This window comes from Hyperoodon ampullatus, assembly GCF_949752795.1.
Source record: "Hyperoodon ampullatus genome assembly, chromosome: 18".
Lineage (NCBI taxonomy): Eukaryota > Metazoa > Chordata > Mammalia > Artiodactyla > Ziphiidae > Hyperoodon > Hyperoodon ampullatus.
The window spans coordinates 38,303,031-38,317,556 of record NC_136931.1 but is presented as its reverse complement, the minus strand read 5'-3'; positions in this window follow the sequence as shown (position 1 = coordinate 38,317,556).

Here is a 14,526-nt window from a genome sequence, read left to right as displayed (position 1 = left end):
CTGGAAGGAAGAACCTTCAAAGCGGAGTGTGCTTTCCTGTACAAACCCGAGCCCGCGTGGCTGAGGCCGGTAGCGTTTTACTTCACAGAACTGGTCTCCTCGTATGCCCGCCGCTTACTCTAAAGAGACGACACTGTCAGCCAGCTCTTCCTGAAAGCTCTCGGAAACGGCTTCGAGAGAAGAGCAGCGCAGTGGAGGCACAGACCTTTATCCTAGATACCAGCCCAGTGTCTCTAGCAGCGATCGCTCCCTGGAGGATACTTAGGCCACGCCGAGATTACAGCAGGGGTTTGTTTTTTTTTTGTTTGTTTGTTTGTTTTTGCCTGGCGGTAGTACAACTTACTCAGGAGACAGGGATGAGGTGGAGGGCTAATCTGCGTGCGCTTACTCTGCGTGTCCCGGAAACGGTTTCAGGGAGCAGAATTCATCACCCACCACCCCCACGTGTGTGCACTGAAGAAGCGCAGGGCGCTGGTTGTTGTCAGGCCGACGGAGAAGGCCCAGTGGTGTGCTGCGGCTCCTTAGAGCTCCACACGTTCTGGGACACTGTGCCTTTGGAAGATTTTCAGAACTGGTGACACCTCTGTGCTGCCAGCGCCAAGAGGCCCAGAGGCCTTTCACACTGAAGGAAGGGCTTGTATCTCATGGAGAAAATACGTACTTCGCCCACCAGATGGAGGCGCACGGTTGACACCCTTTGTTCTGCGAGTTTAAAAATCCAAGTAGGTGTACTCGATTGGGGCTGCCTGGTGAAAGAATGGGCAGTCCGCATCAACCTGAGTAGGCTTCCTGACGTTTGCCTTGTCGCTGGGTAAACTCAGGCTTCAGAGGCTAGATGAGACCAAACGTGTTAGCTTGTGGCGAAAGCCTTTGACCAAAGGCCAATATGCTTGTGCTGGTTGTGGCGAGGGTTAGGCAAGAACTTTTACACCCTGGGCTTTTACTTTACGGGAAGCTGTCCCATTTGGCTGAAATAGGCGGCATGTCCGTATCACAGCCAGTGAAGCAGGCCGTTGGGGGAGTGTGCCACCTGACAGGCCCCCACTATGGCTAACCGAGAAGATGCATCAAGGCCTTTGAAACACACCTCAAATTAAAGGTTTCTCTCCGGATCAGAAGGCTTTGCTACCGGACTTCAGCAGCTCGTCTCCTCCCTAGTGCTCCGGGTGTGAAGACGGGTGAAAGCCACCACGGTCCCCGGCTCTCGAACGGCTCTTTTCCGAGTTGGTTTCCTCCGTGGTTGCGCCAAGAGGGCTGATCTCAAGCAATCGGGCTGCACAGCGTGAGTCTTGGCCGTAGGGCAATCCTGAGCCGGTGTGCCACCTAAGGAATGAAAGCAAAGTTTCCTTCCCTGGAAGGAAAGCGCACCGAGGCCTGGTGTTTTCTCTGGGAAATTTACGTGGGCTTCAAGGGTGATGCCTATACTACGCTGTGGAAAAGCTCGGGGTTACGGCTGTCTGTCCCCCTCTCTCGGTCCCATACGCTGGGCTCAGCTGTGTGGGGATGCTGAGTGCGAGAGACTGCCTCTGTGCTGGACTCACAAGGCTTCTTCCCTTTGTGGCAATTCTGTGTGTCTCTTGCGTCGAAGAGGAATGAGGGTGCCCACAGGTAGTCTGAAATGGAATAACTAACGACAAGAGGATCCGGGGGAGCTGGCTTCTCGGCGGAAGGAGACAAAAAGCCTGCCTTCTTCTGGTCTCCTTTAGAGCTGCCAGACACGCTGCCGTCAGAAGCCTAAGAAGCGGGCATGGTGGAGGCAGGGAAACACTTGGAATCCTAAGACACCGCGGAAGTGCGGCTCACAAGCTGGGTGGAAGGAACCTTCAGAGCACAGCGTCGTTTCATGTACAAAAGAGAACCCAAGTGTCTGAGGCTGGCAGCCTTTTGCTTGAGAGACTTGCTGTCCCCGTAGGCATGTGGGCTACGTCCCTGTTTGCGACACTCTCAGGAAACTCTTCAGAAGGACCTTCGGAGCCCGCTTAGAGAGAGACCGGCTGCGAGGTGGATGCACCGAACATGCACCTAGATACCAGCCCTGTTTCCCAAGCACCGACGCTTCCCTGGAGGTTACCTAACCCACCCAGGGATTCAAGCAGGGAGTTTGTCTTGTACAACTTACGCGGGGAGCTGGGATGAGATGTAGGGCTACTTTCCTTGTGCTCACACTACGTGACCCAGAGAAGTTCTCACGGACCAGAATTCAAGCCCCCTTCCTCCGCCACGTGTGTACACCAACGGAGCGCAGGGCAGGGGGTGTTCTCAGGCCAATAGAGAAGTTCTTGTTCAGTGCTGCACCTGCTCTGTGCTTCAGAGGGTCTCGGACTCTCCTCCTTTGGCAGCTTTCCAGAGCTGAGGCTAGCCCTGGGCCGAGAAAGCAAAGAGGCACAGAGGTTTTTCACACCGAAGGCATGGGCTTCTCTCCCATGGAAAAAGTGTACGCCTCCTCCCAGCCGGAGGCTTGCCGCTTGACACCATTTGTTCTGCCCGTGGAACGTACAAAGAGGCATAGTCTCGTTGGGCTGCCTGGTGAAATAAGTTTGTATCGGCAGCGCCGTGAGGACCTCTCCTGAAGTTTGCTTCCTAGCTGGATAAACTCAGGGCAGGAGCTCCATGAGAACACATTCGCTCAGCGTGAGGGGAAGAGCCTTGGTGCCCGGCGCTCAGTGTTTGTGCTTCTGGCGAGCGTCACGCAAGGGCTTTGACACAGAGGGTTCTTATCTTTACTGTGAGCTGTCCCTGTTGGCTGAAGCAGCCGGCCCGTCTGTTTGGCTGCCAGGGGGGCACGGCGTTAGGGGAGTCTGCCAAGTGACTGGCCTCCATTACAGGTGACTGAGAAACTGCGTCAAGGCTTTCGGAACACAGCTCCAGGGAAAGGATTCAATTCGGAATAGGGGGATTTGCCACAAAACATCAGCAGCTCCTCTCCCTCAGAGTGCTCTCGGTGGGTCGACTACTAACAGGCACCACGGTCTGCAGCGTGTGAACGGTTCCATGGCGAGCCGGCTACCTCTGTGAAAGGTCCACATGGGGCTGTGCTCCAGCAATCGGGCTCCACACCTTGAGCATTTGGAGCAGGGCAGTCCTGAGCCGAGGTGCCCGCCGAGGGATGCAACCAAAGTTTTCTAACCCCAGGAGAGTGCATCAAGGCCTCGTGTTCTCTCCATGACATGAACGTGAGCTTGAAGCGTAGTGTGTAAGAGTACATTTTGGAACAGCTCGGTGGTACACCTCTCTTCCTGCCTCTCACGCTCTCATGCACCCGGGCTCGGTTCCATGCAGGAACGCTGAGTGGGAGCGACGGCCTCCGTTCTGGACTCTCAAGCCTTCCTCCACAAATGACAGGTCTGTGTGTCTCTTACGTGGGGGAGGAATGAGGTTGCCCGCAGAGGTTCTGAAATGAAAGACCGAACGACACATGGTGCTGAGGAGCTGGTGCCTCACGGGGGGAGCCAAAACGCCAGAATGCTGGAGGCCTCTTTGAAAGCTGCCGGATGCTGTGTGCCGTTCTAAGCCTGAGATACGGATCTTCATGACGGCATGGAAACCCTGCGAGATTTCGGAGACATTGCAAGTGCAACTGGCAAGCTGGAAGGAAGAACCTTCAAAGCGGAGTGTGCTTTCCTGTACAAACCCGAGCCCGCGTGGCTGAGGCCGGTAGCGTTTTACTTCACAGAACTGGTCTCCTCGTATGCCCGCCGCTTACTCTAAAGAGACGACACTGTCAGCCAGCTCTTCCTGAAAGCTCTCGGAAACGGCTTCGAGAGAAGAGCAGCGCAGTGGAGGCACAGACCTTTATCCTAGATACCAGCCCAGTGTCTCTAGCAGCGATCGCTCCCTGGAGGATACTTAGGCCACGCCGAGATTCCAGCAGGGTTTTTTTTTTTTTTTTTTTGCCTGGCGGTAGTACAACTTACTCAGGAGACAGGGATGAGGTGGAGGGCTAATCTGCGTGCGCTTACTCTGCGTGTCCCGGAAACGGTTTCAGGGAGCAGAATTCATCACCCACCACCACCACGTGTGTGCACTGAAGAAGCGCAGGGCGCTGGTTGTTGTCAGGCCGACGGAGAAGGCCCAGTGGTGTGCTGCGGCTCCTTAGAGCTCCACACGTTCTGGGACACTGTGCCTTTGGAAGATTTTCAGAACTGGTGACACCTCTGTGCTGCCAGCGCCAAGAGGCCCAGAGGCCTTTCACACTGAAGGAAGGGCTTGTATCTCATGGAGAAAATACGTACTTCGCCCACCAGATGGAGGCGCACGGTTGACACCCTTTGTTCTGCGAGTTTAAAAATCCAAGTAGGTGTACTCGATTGGGGCTGCCTGGTGAAAGAATGGGCAGTCCGCATCAACCTGAGTAGGCTTCCTGACGTTTGCCTTGTCGCTGGGTAAACTCAGGCTTCAGAGGCTAGATGAGACCAAACGTGTTAGCTTGTGGCGAAAGCCTTTGACCAAAGGCCAATATGCTTGTGCTGGTTGTGGCGAGGGTTAGGCAAGAACTTTTACACCCTGGGCTTTTACTTTACGGGAAGCTGTCCCATTTGGCTGAAATAGGCGGCGTGTCCGTATCACAGCCAGTGAAGCAGGCCGTTGGGGGAGTGTGCCACCTGACAGGCCCCCACTATGGCTAACCGAGAAGATGCATCAAGGCCTTTGAAACACACCTCAAATTAAAGGCTTCTCTCCGGATCAGAAGGCTTTGCTACCGGACTTCAGCAGCTCGTCTCCTCCCTAGTGCTCCGGGTGTGAAGACGGGTGAAAGCCACCACGGTCCCCGGCTCTCGAACGGCTCTTTTCCGAGTTGGTTTCCTCCGTGGTTGCGCCAAGAGGGCTGATCTCAAGCAATCGGGCTGCACAGCGTGAGTCTTGGCCGTAGGGCAATCCTGAGCCGGTGTGCCACCTAAGGAATGAAAGCAAAGTTTCCTTCCCTGGAAGGAAAGCGCACCGAGGCCTGGTGTTTTCTCTGGGAAATTTACGTGGGCTTCAAGGGTGATGCCTATACTACGCTGTGGAAAAGCTCGGGGTTACGGCTGTCTGTCCCCCTCTCTCGGTCCCATACGCTGGGCTCAGCTGTGTGGGGATGCTGAGTGCGAGAGACTGCCTCTGTGCTGGACTCACAAGGCTTCTTCCCTTTGTGGCAATTCTGTGTGTCTCTTGCGTCCAGGAGGAATGAGGGTGCCCACAGGTAGTCTGAAATGGAATAACTAACGACAAGAGGATCCGGGGGAGCTGGCTTCTCGGCGGAAGGAGACAAAAAGCCTGCCTTCTTCTGGTCTCCTTTAGAGCTGCCAGACACGCTGCCGTCAGAAGCCTAAGAAGCGGGCATGGTGGAGGCAGGGAAACACTTGGAATCCTAAGACACCGCGGAAGTGCGGCTCACAAGCTGGGTGGAAGGAACCTTCAGAGCACAGCGTCGTTTCATGTACAAAAGAGAACGCAAGTGTCTGAGGCTGGCAGCCTTTTGCTTGAGACACTTGCTGTCCCCGTAGGCATGTGGGCTACGTCCCTGTTTGCGACACTCTCAGGAAACTCTTCAGAAGGACCTTCGGAGCCCGCTTAGAGAGAGACCGGCTGCGAGGTGGATGCACCGAACATGCACCTAGATACCAGCCCTGTTTCCCAAGCACCGACGCTTCCCTGGAGGTTACCTAACCCACCCAGGGATTCAAGCAGGGAGTTTGTCTTGTACAACTTACGCGGGGAGCTGGGATGAGATGTAGGGCTACTTTCCTTGTGCTCACACTACGTGACCCAGAGAAGTTCTCACGGACCAGAATTCAAGCCCCCTTCCTCCGCCACGTGTGTACACCAACGGAGCGCAGGGCAGGGGGTGTTCTCAGGCCAATAGAGAAGTTCTTGTTCAGTGCTGCACCTGCTCTGTGCTTCAGAGGGTCTCGGACTCTCCTCCTTTGGCAGCTTTCCAGAGCTGAGGCTAGCCCTGGGCCGAGAAAGCAAAGAGGCACAGAGGTTTTTCACACCGAAGGCATGGGCTTCTCTCCCATGGAAAAAGTGTACGCCTCCTCCCAGCCGGAGGCTTGCCGCTTGACACCATTTGTTCTGCCCGTGGAACGTACAAAGAGGCATAGTCTCGTTGGGCTGCCTGGTGAAATAAGTTTGTATCGGCAGCGCCGTGAGGACCTCTCCTGAAGTTTGCTTCCTAGCTGGATAAACTCAGGGCAGGAGCTCCATGAGAACACATTCGCTCAGCGTGAGGGGAAGAGCCTTGGTGCCCGGCGCTCAGTGTTTGTGCTTCTGGCGAGCGTCACGCAAGGGCTTTGACACAGAGGGTTCTTATCTTTACTGTGAGCTGTCCCTGTTGGCTGAAGCAGCCGGCCTGTCTGTTTGGCTGCCAGGGGGGCACGGCGTTAGGGGAGTCTGCCAAGTGACTGGCCTCCATTACAGGTGACTGAGAAACTGCGTCAAGGTTTTCGGAACACAGCTCCAGGGAAAGGATTCAATTCGGAATAGGGGGATTTGCCACAAAACATCAGCAGCTCCTCTCCCTCAGAGTGCTCTCGGTGGGTCGACTACTAACAGGCACCACGGTCTGCAGCATGTGAACGGTTCCATGGCGAGCCGGCTACCTCTGTGAAAGGTCCACATGGGGCTGTGCTCCAGCAATCGGGCTCCACACCTTGAGCATTTGGAGCAGGGCAGTCCTGAGCCGAGGTGCCCGCCGAGGGATGCAACCAAAGTTTTCTAACCCCAGGAGAGTGCATCAAGGCCTCGTGTTCTCTCCATGACATGAACGTGAGCTTGAAGCGTAGTGTGTAAGAGTACATTTTGGAACAGCTCGGTGGTACACCTCTCTTCCTGCCTCTCACGCTCTCATGCACCCGGGCTCGGTTCCATGCAGGAACGCTGAGTGGGAGCGACGGCCTCCGTTCTGGACTCTCAAGCCTTCCTCCACAAGTGACAGGTCTGTGTGTCTCTTACGTGGGGGAGGAATGAGGTTGCCCGCAGAGGTTCTGAAATGAAAGACCGAACGACACATGGTGCTGAGGAGCTGGTGCCTCACGGGGGGAGCCAAAACGCCAGAATGCTGGAGGCCTCTTTGAAAGCTTCTGGATGCTGTGTGCCGTTCTAAGCCTGAGATACGGATCTTCATGACGGCATGGAAACCCTGCGAGATTTCGGAGACATTGCAAGTGCAACTGGCAAGCTGGAAGGAAGAACCTTCAAAGCGGAGTGTGCTTTCCTGTACAAACCCGAGCCCGCGTGGCTGAGGCCGGTAGCGTTTTACTTCACAGAACTGGTCTCCTCGTATGCCCGCCGCTTACTCTAAAGAGACGACACTGTCAGCCAGCTCTTCCTGAAAGCTCTCGGAAACGGCTTCGAGAGAAGAGCAGCGCAGTGGAGGCACAGACCTTTATCCTAGATACCAGCCCAGTGTCTCCAGCAGCGATCGCTCCCTGGAGGATACTTAGGCCACGCCGAGATTCCAGCAGGGTTTTTTTTTTGTTTTTTTTTTTCTGCCTGGCGGTAGTACAACTTACTCAGGAGACAGGGATGAGGTGGAGGGCTAATCTGCGTGCGCTTACTCTGCGTGTCCCGGAAACGGTTTCAGGGAGCAGAATTCATCACCCACCACCACCACGTGTGTGCCCTGAAGAAGCGCAGGGCGCTGGTTGTTGTCAGGCCGACGGAGAAGGCCCAGTGGTGTGCTGCGGCTCCTTAGAGCTCCACACGTTCTGGGACACTGTGCCTTTGGAAGATTTTCAGAACTGGTGACACCTCTGTGCTGCCAGCGCCAAGAGGCCCAGAGGCCTTTCACACTGAAGGAAGGGCTTGTATCTCATGGAGAAAATACGTACTTCGCCCACCAGATGGAGGCGCACGGTTGACACCCTTTGTTCTGCGAGTTTAAAAATCCAAGTAGGTGTACTCGATTGGGGCTGCCTGGTGAAAGAATGGGCAGTCCGCATCAACCTGAGTAGGCTTCCTGACGTTTGCCTTGTCGCTGGGTAAACTCAGGCTTCAGAGGCTAGATGAGACCAAACGTGTTAGCTTGTGGCGAAAGCCTTTGACCAAAGGCCAATATGCTTGTGCTGGTTGTGGCGAGGGTTAGGCAAGAACTTTTACACCCTGGGCTTTTACTTTACGGGAAGCTGTCCCATTTGGCTGAAATAGGCGGCGTGTCCGTATCACAGCCAGTGAAGCAGGCCGTTGGGGGAGTGTGCCACCTGACAGGCCCCCACTATGGCTAACCGAGAAGATGCATCAAGGCCTTTGAAACACACCTCAAATTAAAGGCTTCTCTCCGGATCAGAAGGCTTTGCTACCGGACTTCAGCAGCTCGTCTCCTCCCTAGTGCTCCGGGTGTGAAGACGGGTGAAAGCCACCACGGTCCCCGGCTCTCGAACGGCTCTTTTCCGAGTTGGTTTCCTCCGTGGTTGCGCCAAGAGGGCTGATCTCAAGCAATCGGGCTGCACAGCGTGAGTCTTGGCCGTAGGGCAATCCTGAGCCGGTGTGCCACCTAAGGAATGAAAGCAAAGTTTCCTTCCCTGGAAGGAAAGCGCACCGAGGCCTGGTGTTTTCTCTGGGAAATTTACGTGGGCTTCAAGGGTGATGCCTATACTACGCTGTGGAAAAGCTCGGGGTTACGGCTGTCTGTCCCCCTCTCTCGGTCCCATACGCTGGGCTCAGCTGTGTGGGGATGCTGAGTGCGAGAGACTGCCTCTGTGCTGGACTCACAAGGCTTCTTCCCTTTGTGGCAATTCTGTGTGTCTCTTGCGTCCAGGAGGAATGAGGGTGCCCACAGGTAGTCTGAAATGGAATAACTAACGACAAGAGGATCCGGGGGAGCTGGCTTCTCGGCGGAAGGAGACAAAAAGCCTGCCTTCTTCTGGTCTCCTTTAGAGCTGCCAGACACGCTGCCGTCAGAAGCCTAAGAAGCGGGCATGGTGGAGGCAGGGAAACACTTGGAATCCTAAGACACCGCGGAAGTGCGGCTCACAAGCTGGGTGGAAGGAACCTTCAGAGCACAGCGTCGTTTCATGTACAAAAGAGAACGCAAGTGTCTGAGGCTGGCAGCCTTTTGCTTGAGAGACTTGCTGTCCCCGTAGGCATGTGGGCTACGTCCCTGTTTGCGACACTCTCAGGAAACTCTTCAGAAGGACCTTTGGAGCCCGCTTAGAGAGAGACCGGCTGCGAGGTGGATGCACCGAACATGCACCTAGATACCAGCCCTGTTTCCCAAGCACCGACGCTTCCCTGGAGGTTACCTAACCCACCCAGGGATTCAAGCAGGGAGTTTGTCTTGTACAACTTACGCAGGGAGCTGGGATGAGATGTAGGGCTACTTTCCTTGTGCTCACACCACGTGACCCAGAGAAGTTCTCACGGACCAGAATTCAAGCCCCCTTCCTCCGCCACGTGTGTACACCAACGGAGCGCAGGGCAGGGGGTGTTCTCAGGCCAATAGAGAAGTTCTTGTTCAGTGCTGCACCTGCTCTGTGCTTCAGAGGGTCTCGGACTCTCCTCCTTTGGCAGCTTTCCAGAGCTGAGGCTAGCCCTGGGCCGAGAAAGCAAAGAGGCACAGAGGTTTTTCACACCGAAGGCATGGGCTTCTCTCCCATGGAAAAAGTGTACGCCTCCTCCCAGCCGGAGGCTTGCCGCTTGACACCATTTGTTCTGCCCGTGGAACGTACAAAGAGGCATAGTCTCGTTGGGCTGCCTGGTGAAATAAGTTTGTATCGGCAGCGCCGTGAGGACCTCTCCTGAAGTTTGCTTCCTAGCTGGATAAACTCAGGGCAGGAGCTCCATGAGAACACATTCGCTCAGCGTGAGGGGAAGAGCCTTGGTGCCCGGCGCTCAGTGTTTGTGCTTCTGGCGAGCGTCACGCAAGGGCTTTGACACAGAGGGTTCTTATCTTTACTGTGAGCTGTCCCTGTTGGCTGAAGCAGCCGGCCCGTCTGTTTGGCTGCCAGGGGGGCACGGCGTTAGGGGAGTCTGCCAAGTGACTGGCCTCCATTACAGGTGACTGAGAAACTGCGTCAAGGCTTTCGGAACACAGCTCCAGGGAAAGGATTCAATTCGGAATAGGGGGATTTGCCACACAACATCAGCAGCTCCTCTCCCTCAGAGTGCTCTCGGTGGGTCGACTACTAACAGGCACCACGGTCTGCAGCGTGTGAACGGTTCCATGGCGAGCCGGCTACCTCTGTGAAAGGTCCACATGGGGCTGTGCTCCAGCAATCGGGCTCCACACCTTGAGCATTTGGAGCAGGGCAGTCCTGAGCCGAGGTGCCCGCCGAGGGATGCAACCAAAGTTTTCTAACCCCAGGAGAGTGCATCAAGGCCTCGTGTTCTCTCCATGACATGAACGTGAGCTTGAAGCGTAGTGTGTAAGAGTACATTTTGGAACAGCTCGGTGGTACACCTCTCTTCCTGCCTCTCACGCTCTCATGCACCCGGGCTCGGTTCCATGCAGGAACGCTGAGTGGGAGCGACGGCCTCCGTTCTGGACTCTCAAGCCTTCCTCCACAAATGACAGGTCTGTGTGTCTCTTACGTGGGGGAGGAATGAGGTTGCCCGCAGAGGTTCTGAAATGAAAGACCGAACGACACATGGTGCTGAGGAGCTGGTGCCTCACGGGGGGAGCCAAAACGCCAGAATGCTGGAGGCCTCTTTGAAAGCTGCCGGATGCTGTGTGCCGTTCTAAGCCTGAGATACGGATCTTCATGACGGCATGGAAACCCTGCGAGATTTCGGAGACATTGCAAGTGCAACTGGCAAGCTGGAAGGAAGAACCTTCAAAGCGGAGTGTGCTTTCCTGTACAAACCCGAGCCCGCGTGGCTGAGGCCGGTAGCGTTTTACTTCACAGAACTGGTCTCCTCGTATGCCCGCCGCTTACTCTAAAGAGACGACACTGTCAGCCAGCTCTTCCTGAAAGCTCTCGGAAACGGCTTCGAGAGAAGAGCAGCGCAGTGGAGGCACAGACCTTTATCCTAGATACCAGCCCAGTGTCTCCAGCAGCGATCGCTCCCTGGAGGATACTTAGGCCACGCCGAGATTCCGGCAGGGTTTTTTTTTTGTTTTTTTTTTTCTGCCTGGCGGTAGTACAACTTACTCAGGAGACAGGGATGAGGTGGAGGGCTAATCTGCGTGCGCTTACTCTGCGTGTCCCGGAAACGGTTTCAGGGAGCAGAATTCATCACCCACCACCACCACGTGTGTGCACTGAAGAAGCGCAGGGCGCTGGTTGTTGTCAGGCCGACGGAGAAGGCCCAGTGGTGTGCTGCGGCTCCTTAGAGCTCCACACGTTCTGGGACACTGTGCCTTTGGAAGATTTTCAGAACTGGTGACACCTCTGTGCTGCCAGCGCCAAGAGGCCCAGAGGCCTTTCACACTGAAGGAAGGGCTTGTATCTCATGGAGAAAATACGTACTTCGCCCACCAGATGGAGGCGCACGGTTGACACCCTTTGTTCTGCGAGTTTAAAAATCCAAGTAGGTGTACTCGATTGGGGCTGCCTGGTGAAAGAATGGGCAGTCCGCATCAACCTGAGTAGGCTTCCTGACGTTTGCCTTGTCGCTGGGTAAACTCAGGCTTCAGAGGCTAGATGAGACCAAACGTGTTAGCTTGTGGCGAAAGCCTTTGACCAAAGGCCAATATGCTTGTGCTGGTTGTGGCGAGGGTTAGGCAAGAACTTTTACACCCTGGGCTTTTACTTTACGGGAAGCTGTCCCATTTGGCTGAAATAGGCGGCGTGTCCGTATCACAGCCAGTGAAGCAGGCCGTTGGGGGAGTGTGCCACCTGACAGGCCCCCACTATGGCTAACCGAGAAGATGCATCAAGGCCTTTGAAACACACCTCAAATTAAAGGCTTCTCTCCGGATCAGAAGGCTTTGCTACCGGACTTCAGCAGCTCGTCTCCTCCCTAGTGCTCCGGGTGTGAAGACGGGTGAAAGCCACCACGGTCCCCGGCTCTCGAACGGCTCTTTTCCGAGTTGGTTTCCTCCGTGGTTGCGCCAAGAGGGCTGATCTCAAGCAATCGGGCTGCACAGCGTGAGTCTTGGCCGTAGGGCAATCCTGAGCCGGTGTGCCACCTAAGGAATGAAAGCAAAGTTTCCTTCCCTGGAAGGAAAGCGCACCGAGGCCTGGTGTTTTCTCTGGGAAATTTACGTGGGCTTCAAGGGTGATGCCTATACTACGCTGTGGAAAAGCTCGGGGTTACGGCTGTCTGTCCCCCTCTCTCGGTCCCATACGCTGGGCTCAGCTGTGTGGGGATGCTGAGTGCGAGAGACTGCCTCTGTGCTGGACTCACAAGGCTTCTTCCCTTTGTGGCAATTCTGTGTGTCTCTTGCGTCGAGGAGGAATGAGGGTGCCCACAGGTAGTCTGAAATGGAATAACTAACGACAAGAGGATCCGGGGGAGCTGGCTTCTCGGCGGAAGGAGACAAAAAGCCTGCCTTCTTCTGGTCTCCTTTAGAGCTGCCAGACACGCTGCCGTCAGAAGCCTAAGAAGTGGGCATGGTGGAGGCAGGGAAACACTTGGAATCCTAAGACACCGCGGAAGTGCGGCTCACAAGCTGGGTGGAAGGAACCTTCAGAGCACAGCGTCGTTTCATGTACAAAAGAGAACGCAAGTGTCTGAGGCTGGCAGCCTTTTGCTTGAGAGACTTGCTGTCCCCGTAGGCATGTGGGCTACGTCCCTGTTTGCAACACTCTCAGGAAACTCTTCAGAAGGACCTTCGGAGCCCGCTTAGAGAGAGACCGGCTGCGAGGTGGATGCACCGAACATGCACCTAGATACCAGCCCTGTTTCCCAAGCACCGACGCTTCCCTGGAGGTTACCTAACCCACCCAGGGATTCAAGCAGGGAGTTTGTCTTGTACAACTTACGCGGGGAGCTGGGATGAGATGTAGGGCTACTTTCCTTGTGCTCACACTACGTGACCCAGAGAAGTTCTCACGGACCAGAATTCAAGCCCCCTTCCTCCGCCACGTGTGTACACCAACGGAGCGCAGGTCAGGGGGTGTTCTCAGGCCAATAGAGAAGTTCTTGTTCAGTGCTGCACCTGCTCTGTGCTTCAGAGGGTCTCGGACTCTCCTCCTTTGGCAGCTTTCCAGAGCTGAGGCTAGCCCTGGGCCGAGAAAGCAAAGAGGCACAGAGGTTTTTCACACCGAAGGCATGGGCTTCTCTCCCATGGAAAAAGTGTACGCCTCCTCCCAGCCGGAGGCTTGCCGCTTGACACCATTTGTTCTGCCCGTGGAACGTACAAAGAGGCATAGTCTCGTTGGGCTGCCTGGTGAAATAAGTTTGTATCGGCAGCGCCGTGAGGACCTCTCCTGAAGTTTGCTTCCTAGCTGGATAAACTCAGGGCAGGAGCTCCATGAGAACACATTCGCTCAGCGTGAGGGGAAGAGCCTTGGTGCCCGGCGCTCAGTGTTTGTGCTTCTGGCGAGCGTCACGCAAGGGCTTTGACACAGAGGGTTCTTATCTTTACTGTGAGCTGTCCCTGTTGGCTGAAGCAGCCGGCCCGTCTGTTTGGCTGCCAGGGGGGCACGGCGTTAGGGGAGTCTGCCAAGTGACTGGCCTCCATTACAGGTGACTGAGAAACTGCGTCAAGGCTTTCGGAACACAGCTCCAGGGAAAGGATTCAATTCGGAATAGGGGGATTTGCCACAAAACATCAGCAGCTCCTCTCCCTCAGAGTGCTCTCGGTGGGTCGACTACTAACAGGCACCACGGTCTGCAGCGTGTGAACGGTTCCATGGCGAGCCGGCTACCTCTGTGAAAGGTCCACATGGGGCTGTGCTCCAGCAATCGGGCTCCACACCTTGAGCATTTGGAGCAGGGCAGTCCTGAGCCGAGGTGCCCGCCGAGGGATGCAACCAAAGTTTTCTAACCCCAGGAGAGTGCATCAAGGCCTCGTGTTCTCTCCATGACATGAACGTGAGCTTGAAGCGTAGTGTGTAAGAGTACATTTTGGAACAGCTCGGTGGTACACCTCTCTTCCTGCCTCTCACGCTCTCATGCACCCGGGCTCGGTTCCATGCAGGAACGCTGAGTGGGAGCGACGGCCTCCGTTCTGGACTCTCAAGCCTTCCTCCACAAATGACAGGTCTGTGTGTCTCTTACGTGGGGGAGGAATGAGGTTGCCCGCAGAGGTTCTGAAATGAAAGACCGAACGACACATGGTGCTGAGGAGCTGGTGCCTCACGGGGGGAGCCAAAACGCCAGAATGCTGGAGGCCTCTTTGAAAGCTGCCGGATGCTGTGTGCCGTTCTAAGCCTGAGATACGGATCTTCATGACGGCATGGAAACCCTGCGAGATTTCGGAGACATTGCAAGTGCAACTGGCAAGCTGGAAGGAAGAACCTTCAAAGCGGAGTGTGCTTTCCTGTACAAACCCGAGCCCGCGTGGCTGAGGCCGGTAGCGTTTTACTTCACAGAACTGGTCTCCTCGTATGCCCGCCGCTTACTCTAAAGAGACGACACTGTCAGCCAGCTCTTCCTGAAAGCTCTCGGAAACGGCTTCGAGAGAAGAGCAGCGCAGTGGAGGCACAGACCTTTATCCTAGAT